Consider the following 10,000-nt stretch of genomic DNA (forward strand, 5'->3'; position numbering starts at 1 on the left):
TGTAAAGTTTTAAGCGAATCTAATCGACTGTAATTTTTATTTTATTTTTTCGTTGTTTATGACGCGATATTGAGCCCGCCATTTTCAGGGTTTCCAATCTGACGTCAGATTCATAATCAGCGACCACAAAAACTCCCGAGAAAAACGTTTCAAGCGAATCAAATCGATTTTAATTTTTTTGCCCGCCATATTGTATTTTTAAAATCAGGCTACAGATTCGTCATCAGAAAAAGCAATCATACATATTTTTGTCGATTTTAACTGATATAAAAATGTTTAAAAACAGATCAATATCGATATATTTAACGAAATTTATCGATAATTTGATGGATGTTGTTATAGGTGCAATTATTATTATTATTAACTTGTGAAAATCATTATCGATAACTTGATTGGTGTTATTGGTGGAAAATTTACTGAATAAATATTTTAAAATATCGATATCGACATATTTATCTGTACCGCTGCTAATATTGACATGTATCGTTATCGATAAATTTTTTATTTTATATGCCATGTGTACTATATAAATTTTTTGATTGCAACTATCGAGTTATTTTTAACCTGTTGAAATCTGTATCGATCATTTTATTGATGTTGTTATTGTTGCAATGTTTATCGATATTAGTTACACGCATTTGAATTCAGTTTTTTCATTGGATGCAAAGAAACTGTGCCATTAGTCAGTTAATATCTGCGTAATAGCGTATTTCTACTGGAACTTAATTGGAGTTTCATTAAATAACTTTTTAAAATGCCGCTTTCACCAGCCATTTAAGGGAACAATTTTTTTTTTTTTAATTCTGTCAGTTTCCATATTAAATTCAAATGAAAAAGTAATTTTTCACTTAAATTGCTTTCGTGATACTGGCTATTAACATATTATTGTTACTATTAGCACTTTTTTAATTATGTTATGACAAAATTACGAAAAATTGTCTATCTTTAAACAAATTGCATGTGGAAACAGACTTAATTACTTGTATTTTCAATTACTTGGAATTTTTTTAATATTTAATACTCAGTGCAAATCCGATGTTATGTTAAGTTTTCATTATGCATTTCAATTTTCAACATAACGTAGTTTTTTTATTTTTAACGTAATAAAACGCATAATATTTAATGCCGGACTTTGACACGCAAATTTTTATAATCGGATTGTCTAGTGGAAATGCGCTATTCGTCTTATGGCGTAAAAGTTAGCGCAGTTTAAAAATATTTTATATGGAAACAGATCTAACGACAAATATAATAAACGTAGTGGCATTAAAAAGCAGCAATAATAATTATTTAAAAGAAAATTTTGTCATTACACTTTTTTTAATTTATTGCCCAGTGGAAATCCAGCATTATATTTTGTACATATCGTTTTTGCTAAAAAATGTTTGTGTTCCATGTTTCATGTAAATAGATCTTTCTCATGCCGTAAACTTAAAATGATTATCCTAGCAACCTTGGGAAAAGTTAAATTTTCAATTTATGTTAGCATAATGTCGAAGTTGTACTAGTCATTGAGATTACGAAATAATTAGTCTTTTAAAATATGCAAAGTAGAAAGAAACTCAATCACTATTTTTATTAGGGTACTGTCAAAAGTAGTACTTATTTAGTGCCTAAATTTGTCATCAAATTTTTTGCTATTTAATGGCCAGTGAATATCCGACATAAGCAGCGACTAATACTTTTCATACATGCAAATATTTCTGCTTTGAAATTAATGATTTTTTTCTTCTGGGTTTTTATTTTATTTTAAGGTTATTCATTGAAGCAATCACTTGGTTTAATGATATACGGTTCATTATCTGAGCAAACACTTTTTTATTGCTTTGAAGCATTTGCAAGTTCGCGCCAAAAAAGTTTTAAGAAAACGCATTACAGTCACAAATTTATAAGAGATATTTAAAAAAAAAAACAATACTCACGCATGAAACTGGTTCAAACCACTTTAGTTGCTGCTGTTGCTGTAAGATTCTTTGTAAATTTTTCATCGAGCCACACCTATAAAGAGATATAAAAAACGTATTTTTAAAGCTTAATATGCACATTGACGATTTTCTTCAACAAATATTTATTCACAAAAATGCCTACATTTTCATCTTTTCTTATCTTTGCAGTTCTTGAACATAAAAAGCTAAGGACTCAATGCACCTATCGGCAACCAATGCCAGCGTAAATTTGCGCTCAAAAGCTCCACAGCAAGCGCCGTTAATCAACTTTGCAAATATATAAATTTTATTTAAAGCCAGGTGAATCGCTGCCAAAAACATGTTGGACATTAATGCAATGCAAAAGTCAACTTTGAATAATTAAGCGCGCAATTAAGAGAAAAACAGCTTCATATTTCAGCAAACTTTTCTATAGACGCACGCTGGCTGTGCAAGGGACGGCGAGAGCTGCCAACTTGCTCAAAGACTGATGGATGTGGAAATTAAGTGAATACAAAAAAAAAAAAAGTATTGTAAAAACAAGTGTCAAGCGAGAATTTTTTAAAGTTATTTTACAGTTCATAATTATGTAATTTTAGATAATTTTATCAATGTAATTATATATGTACATTAGATTGCATCACCAAAAAAAGTTGCGGTTTTTCCGCCATTGAGTTTTTTATGAATATAAATAGTTTCTTAAATAACTGTTTAAAAGAAAGCCCCCTCAGATGACAAAAGAGATTAAGCTTAAAAAATCTGCATAAAAAAATTTCAAAATCTTTTCAACGGAATCGTAAGAATGAAAGTTTTGATGCTGTTTTTTTTTTTGCTTTTTTCAAAGATTGATTTACGAAAAACTCGAATAACTGAGCCAAAACTATTCTGATTTAGCCTTATGGAATCTCAGTAAAAAGGTATTTTCACACTGTTTTTATTTCTGTAAAAAAAAAATTCATTCGGGTCCCATTTTTTTATTTTTTTTTTTTGAAATATGAATTACGTTCGTTCATCCTACCTTTCTCTTTCATCCTTTGAATGAGTTTATTAGCAAAGGAATAAAAAGGATGAGAAAATACCTTTCCAATGACACCTCTTAAGTCTAAATCGGAAGAGTTTAGATTCAGTTCTCCAAGTTTTTCTTATACCAATTTTTGAAACAAGTTAAAAAACAGCATCAAAAATCTCATACTTACGATTCCGTTCATTTTTTTTTTATTTTTTTTTTTTTAATATTTTTCTGCAGTATTTTTAAGCTTAAACCGTTTTTTCAATTGGGGGGATTTTTTCAAAAAAAAATAAAAAATCTTTAAGAAACTATTTTTATTCAAAAAAAAAAACTCCATTTTTTGAGTTATTTTCCAATCGGTCCTGCTCACTTAAATCTTAATATTTTGCCGAAATATTTTGGTGGACGTCTTAAAATATAATAGATTTCATAATTCCAATGGAAAAATAGTACCGATTTTTTTTTTTTTGTATGGGGAGTGATAGTGATGCAGTCTAATGTACATACATATGCTTATACCTGAGTGCAACTCAAATGCAAATGTAATTATTATGATATTGAATAGCTCATGGGGTTGTGAAAATACATGACTTACTTACTTAGTAGTATGTATGTAATACGAATACGTAACAAAGCAATATTGATTACACTATTTGAAAATTAAAACAACCGAAAAATGTTCGTTTCATTTAGTTTCCTGGGGTGAGTTAACTCTAAAATTGCCTAAAAATATGTGCCATCATAACTATAAACAAAATAAAGTCAGCGTCAAAAGTATGAATACTCCGACGTTTTGATGATTTTATTTATTTGATTTCAGACGGGCGAAACTTAAACGTAAAGCTTCTAAACTAGTGCACATTTTGCGAATTATTTTGCTGTGATCCTCTTCTTCGATGCCCCATCGAGCGCATGTATATTAATAAACAACATTTAAACCCTATGCTTACTCAGCGCGTGTAGAAAATGCAATAAACTCCAAACATTTTGCCAGCTTGCTTTTGGGTATTTGTTGTGACTCGCTGTGACTGTGATTGGCTAACTTTTCAATGGTTATGGCATAATTATGAACATTTGTGCCACAAAGTAGTAAATTAAAACAATATTACCAAATACGGAGATATGTTTATACATTCCCGTACATAGAATGTGAAATGTATGCACACTTACATATGTATAAGTAGGTGTATGAACAAAAACTGTACCAAGTGTGTTAAAGGGTTTTAGGCAGCGAACGTGGAACTATGTAATCGTAAGACGAAAAAGTGTGGGTAAACTTTTTTATGACTTTAAAATTTTGCATACACGCATAATGGCGAAGCATCAAAAATTTATAATAACTAGGTATGTATGTAAGTATACATAAAAGACGACATTGAAAATTTTAGTAGAGGCAAATGTGCGTAAAAGAGTTTATTTGTATGAATAAATAAATATGTGCCTATTTCTTTAAGTAAAGATACATTTTACAACCAACCAAAGATGCGCGATGCGAGTAAATAACTCTTTAATATGGAAATATAAATTTCTATGTAAATAACTTCAAGGATCTGATGAAGCCAATACTTTCAGCGGCGCCGCTAAATAACTTTAATAATAATTTGATATCTGTTTTGAATATTACTTGACTTAGGATTATGTTAGATCCCGCGTGAAGAGTTTAATATTGGTAATGGTAATGCTATTGAAAACGATAATGATAATGATAATTATGATGATAATGATAATGGTAACGGTAATGAAAATGATATTTATGATTATTATAATGATAGTGATAATGATAATATGTAATTATTTTTTTTTTTTTTTTTGGGCGGTGAGGAAAGGGTGTGAAGCCGCTTCTAACTATTGGCTCGTCTTCTCTTTTCCTAATTGCGCGAACCGCTTTCTACCTTAGCGGTCATCGTAAATTGTGATCGTTTTGGGCACCTCTGCTTTTAATCTCCTCATTGTCCACACCAATTTTCTTGCGCCGCAGTATGATCTCGGTATGAAAGTCGTGACCGCGTCCCATGATTTTTGATCAGTCAGCATTTTGGAAACGATTTTTTCGGGTGCAACGGGGCCGACTTTTCTCTCGAATCGCCGCTTGTTGTGGACTCACAGCGCTCGAAGAAAAAGAGTGCGATGTTTTCAACATCTACATGTAAGGAGTAAACGCAGTGTGGGCGCGTCACTTTCCCCATTTTGTGCAGGTACACTCTAAAGTATCCGTGACCGGTCAAGAATCGAGTAAGGAAATAACCCACCTCTCCGGGTGAGCGGCCTAGCCAGCAGTGCAGATGCGGAATTAGTTTCATTTGCTCAGCAATCTGCTTTTGGTTTTCTTTTCGGCCTGCCTTTTCCCAGTTCTTTCGCCTGCAATATCTTCTGCCTCTCTTTAGCTAAAAGGTCGATCGGCGCTATGTACTCGAATGAAAGTGGTAATGGTAATGATAATGATAATTTTTGTTTCTGCCTATTGCATCATCAAAGCTGTCGTCACAACACTGGTATGTTCCGAGACTACAAAAATAGTGAAGTTATTCTTTTCATCGACTATATATCTTCCTAAAACAACTGCAATGAACGGAGACTATAAAGCCATATTGTTGACAAAAGTGCGTCAAGTGGTTGTCGAGAAACGCGGAGGCCAAAGGAGTCCAGTTTTCGAAAGACAATGCACACTGCGCGACCTGCAACATGTGTCTGGGCCGAGCCTAGATTAAAAAAAAAAAACAACCACAACAACAATTTGAATAAAAACCTCCGAAGACAAAGATTTTTGAGTGAAGAATAAATGAGGGTGGCATTTCGAAGACATAGACGGCGAATAGTTTTTCACTGGGTTCAAAGCCCTTTATGATAAATGTAAGAAGTGCCTTGAAGAGCGAGATTATATAGAAAAGTAAAGTTGTTATACATTTCTATCAGCTATTTTAATACCTTCGGCTCAAAACTTTTCAGCCTCCCCTCGTACGTACATATGTACACGAAAGTGAGCTGCATGCATTTTAAGTTTTCATGAATATGAAAAAAGATATTAGAAATGTAAAAAATTGGTAAGCAGGCGTACAAAATTTTGCGATTGTTAACCCGGAACTTCGCCAACCCCACCCACCCTACACTCACAGCAAACAGGCAAAATAATAAGCCACCAACAAGCCTAATAATACATCATAAAGCTTTGTTTTTTTTTTTAGAATTTTTTTTCAGGTGAGAAAATGGGAGATGCGAAACTGATTAGTATACATATTTGCGGGAGCAGAAACAATCTTCGAGTAGCAACCAAATATGAAAATGCTTATTATTGCGATTATCAGTGCGAGGCTCATATGAATTTGGTATATACATATGTACATACAAGTATTGGGCGTATGCATGTTTGTAGATATGTATGTAAGTATAAAACTCTTGTCTACGTGACGTGTTTTGTCGCCGGCGGAAACGCTTGTATTTTATTACAAGCATAAGTATGTACATAAATTAGGGTGGCTCAAAAATCTATACGGGGGATAACAAAGTTTAAAATGTTAAGCTTTCAGCCCCTGGGATTTTTCTAAATGGAAAATTACCCATATTTTTTGTTTGAAAAAATTATAATTGGCTTTCAGGTAGTTAGCTCATGAAGTTTTCCATGTATTTTTTATGGGGAAAAAACACATTTTCGTAGAAATGGTATGAAAATCTTGAAAATCAATATTTTTCGATTGAGAAACTACTCTCTTTGGGAGACTTCCAGCAATAATACCCAATTTTTTATGTAAGCATTTTTTTATACTTATCAACTATTTTTTATAGTTCCCCCAAAACCTCCAAGAAATGCAATGGGAGTAAATAGTATTAAAATAGTATAAAAATAGTATTAAAAAATAAACAACAATAATACGATTGGAAGTTTCATGAAGAGAAACAGAGTTTTCCGATCGAAAAATATAGATTTTCCAGATTTCTATACCATTTATAGAAAAAGTTGTTTTTCCCTATACACAGGCGGTGTTTTGTTTTTAATATTTACAATGTTTTTCAAGCAATATTTTTTTATAAAAAATATGGCGCATGCTTTAACGAAAACTATATATGTCACACTTTCAAACTTTATACCGAATTAATACAGAATTTTTATAAAATTTTTGGGTATTTAGTTAACAGGCTTATAAAATTTTAGTGAAATAATTACAAGTTTTGAGCAGCTGAAAATCGCATTGACTTTTAATATTTTTTTTGCTCACGGCTTTTTTTTTAATATAAATAGGGAAATTTACAAAATCTGTTGCTGACTTTTTTATTTTTTGTTTGAAAGCGATCTTGCGAATATTCTCCCACAAGAAATGCATGCTTATATGGAAAAAAAAAATTCAAAATGTCGTCACAAAAAAAAAATAAAAATTATATTAAAAATCAATGCGATTTTTTAGCCGCTTCAAACTTGCACATATTTTACTAAATGTTTAGAAGCCTGTTAACTGCATACCTAAAAATTTTATAAAAAATCTGGTTAAAAAGTTCGAAGTTGAGATACAAATTTGTGGAATTTTTCAAAATTCTGTATAAAGTTTGAAAGTGTGATTTATATGGTTTTTGTTAAAGCATGAACCACATTTTTATCAAAAAATAGCAAAAAAGTTTTAGCTGGAAAAACATTGTAAATATTAAAAACAAACCACAATTCATCCACTTTTGGTCGAAAGTGCATGTATAAAAGACATGGAAAACATCATGGGCTGTAGGGCAGTTAGTTCTAAATCATTTTATTTGTAAACAGAAAAATTCGGGTATTTTTCCCACTTTGAAAAATTCTAGGTGGTGAGAGCTTTACATTTTAACTTTTTTTTTTACACCCTAGTGTGCGTACATACCAACAACATACATTTAAGTATTTGAGTATATACCTATTTTTTCTCTTTCATATTGCAAAATATCGCACATGCGTTAACATACTGCGTGACATATTTTAAATTGCGGTAGCCTTAGTATACCAGACCAGCGTGGTGGCTGCTGTACTATTTGCGTTAGCATAATCTAATCTGTCACGCATACGCCTGTGAATTACGCAGCCCCCACGCACGCAGCTTATGTCTCCTGCTACTGCTACTGCTGCTGCTGCTGCTGTTGCTGCCTCACCTCATCACACGCTCTGCCTGACAGCTGTAAGCTCATCTTTACGCACCCACACCACACACATGCATATGCTTTGTCCCGCCGCTGCTATTTGACGCATATTATTTTTCGTTTATATTCCATCAAAAAAAATTACATACAAAATATGACAGTTTTGTATGCCGCAAATCATGCATACACCCACACGCGAACATGTTGATATGCAAGCCCCTGCATTTTCTTGCTTATTCTGCTGCCGTTTTAGTTACTTAATTCGCTTGGTTAGCTACTTGGCAGGCAATTTGAGTTCTGTTGTATTTGACTTCCGGCGGATTTCTCGCTTTCCACCCGCTTTTCATAAGCCACACATGAGACATGAAAACCAAAAAAAAAAAAACAAAACTTGTATGCTCGTCTTTTAGCCTAAGTAAGGTTTTTGTGTTTTTTTCGTTTGCTCATTTTGTATTGGCGAAAATGCGTGTTTTGCGTATCTTTTTTGCTGTATTTGCTTATGTACTCGTATGTAAAACTACATGCATGTGGATTTAGATTTGCTTGGTATCCTTTCATTGCTTTTACTCTGTTAAATATTTTGTCACGTGTTGGCTTTATTGCAACACGTAGTTTGGTTACTTATTTTTCGTTTTTTTTTTTTTTTGTTGTTTGTAATATCCTGCAGCATTTTATTTCGAAGCAGGTGTGTATGTATGTCCGCATGTTAGAAGGATATCTTATATACTGTGTCACCTTAACGAACAATCTTCTTGATTCTTTTTCAGCAAATTGTATGTAGTGCTACAGAAGACAAGTCTAATAGACAGTTGTGAAGTACTGGTACACAACCGGACCCGAACGTCTACTCGAAATTATAAACCTAAGCAATTAATTCATAGCCAAGGTGGGTTGGTTGGTTAGTTGGTAGAAGCCACGCGCCCAATTACTGCTGAAAGCACCATTTTGCCTTCTCTGTAATCCTTGATTTTATCTGCATTCGCGATTCGTCGGTTTTGTCATAATACGGTTTTGCAGGTTTAAAGCTTGTTCCAATGTGTATCAGCCATACGTGCGAATTGCATGCAATTCCCTTTTGATGATTCATCAAGAGATTCATCAACTCATCAGCCGTCTCAGTTCCGTGTACGTTTCCTATGACCGGTAGCCCAGCTGAGAGAAAAGGCTATTAACTCGAGCGTCGAGCTTAACGCACATTTGCAATCTCTCACGGTTTTATACTTAGTTAGCGGTGAGGAATGTGCCAGAAGTTCCGCAGGGCTATCTGAGAAAATGTACTCCTACGAAATTTTTCTCTAAAGCTTCACAGGCTCTTTCGAATTCCCAGTACTTCCACTTGGAAAATGCCAGCAAGGTTCGGTAGTCAGAACGAGAGAAAGATATTCAACGTTTCAAAGAACACCCCAGCACCCTGAGCGCAGTCCATTTTGGATCCGTCCGTACAGATTTCAGTGGAATTCAACTCGACTGTCTTGAACCTCCTCCAATCCCGTATAGAAAAAAACTTCACCTTAAAGCTTTTCTTGAGGTATGTCGCATGAGGTATTTAATCTGATTGTTTCACTGATTTGATAAACTTGTCAAAAATACCAATATGACCGTGCCGCGTCGCCCTCCAGTAGCTTGACTCTTTGAGTTTGATTGCCAAAGACGCAGCAGTCATACCTTGTTGTCACCCGCTCCTTAATTTCGTTTCTTGTCCTGCAACTTGAACCAACAACAGTATCGCAAATATATGTATGTAGATACGATCGATCTCGTAGCACTTGATAAGGATAGTTAGTGAGTAAAATATATTTCTCTGAAGTGAACCTTTTTTGTGCTCGGTTGAATGTAAACGCAGCATCGGTGAAATGGAAAAGCGACATACGAAGGGAGAGTATTGCTGATTAAGGTTAAGACAAGCATAATTCTTTCCTATTATTTAATAATTGGAAGAATAAGTATCAATTCACTCGCGCGTGGGATCCAGACA

At 33.5% G+C, this 10,000-nt stretch overlaps 1 protein-coding gene and 1 long non-coding RNA gene across 2 annotated transcripts in view; one reads left to right on the forward strand and one right to left on the reverse strand.

Moving 5' to 3' along the window:
- The window catches only part of LOC118735708, a 54,797-nt gene extending 52,302 nt beyond the window's left edge, over positions 1 to 2,495 (forward strand). Inside the window, exon 3 of the long non-coding RNA XR_004992631.1 lies at positions 2,115 to 2,495. This is a non-coding gene — a long non-coding RNA (uncharacterized LOC118735708). The remainder of the gene's footprint in view (positions 1 to 2,114) is intronic.
- The window catches only part of LOC118735705 (tyrosine-protein phosphatase Lar), a gene marked incomplete at its 3' end in the record, with an annotated part of 988,245 nt that overhangs the window by 745,468 nt on the left and 232,777 nt on the right, over positions 1 to 10,000 (reverse strand). The window contains 1 exon segment of the mRNA XM_036465626.1: positions 1,923 to 1,998.

Source organism: Rhagoletis pomonella, unplaced genomic scaffold (assembly GCF_013731165.1).
Source record: "Rhagoletis pomonella isolate Grant_MI unplaced genomic scaffold, Rhpom_1.0 Rhpom_scaffold_00003, whole genome shotgun sequence".
NCBI lineage: Eukaryota > Metazoa > Arthropoda > Insecta > Diptera > Tephritidae > Rhagoletis > Rhagoletis pomonella.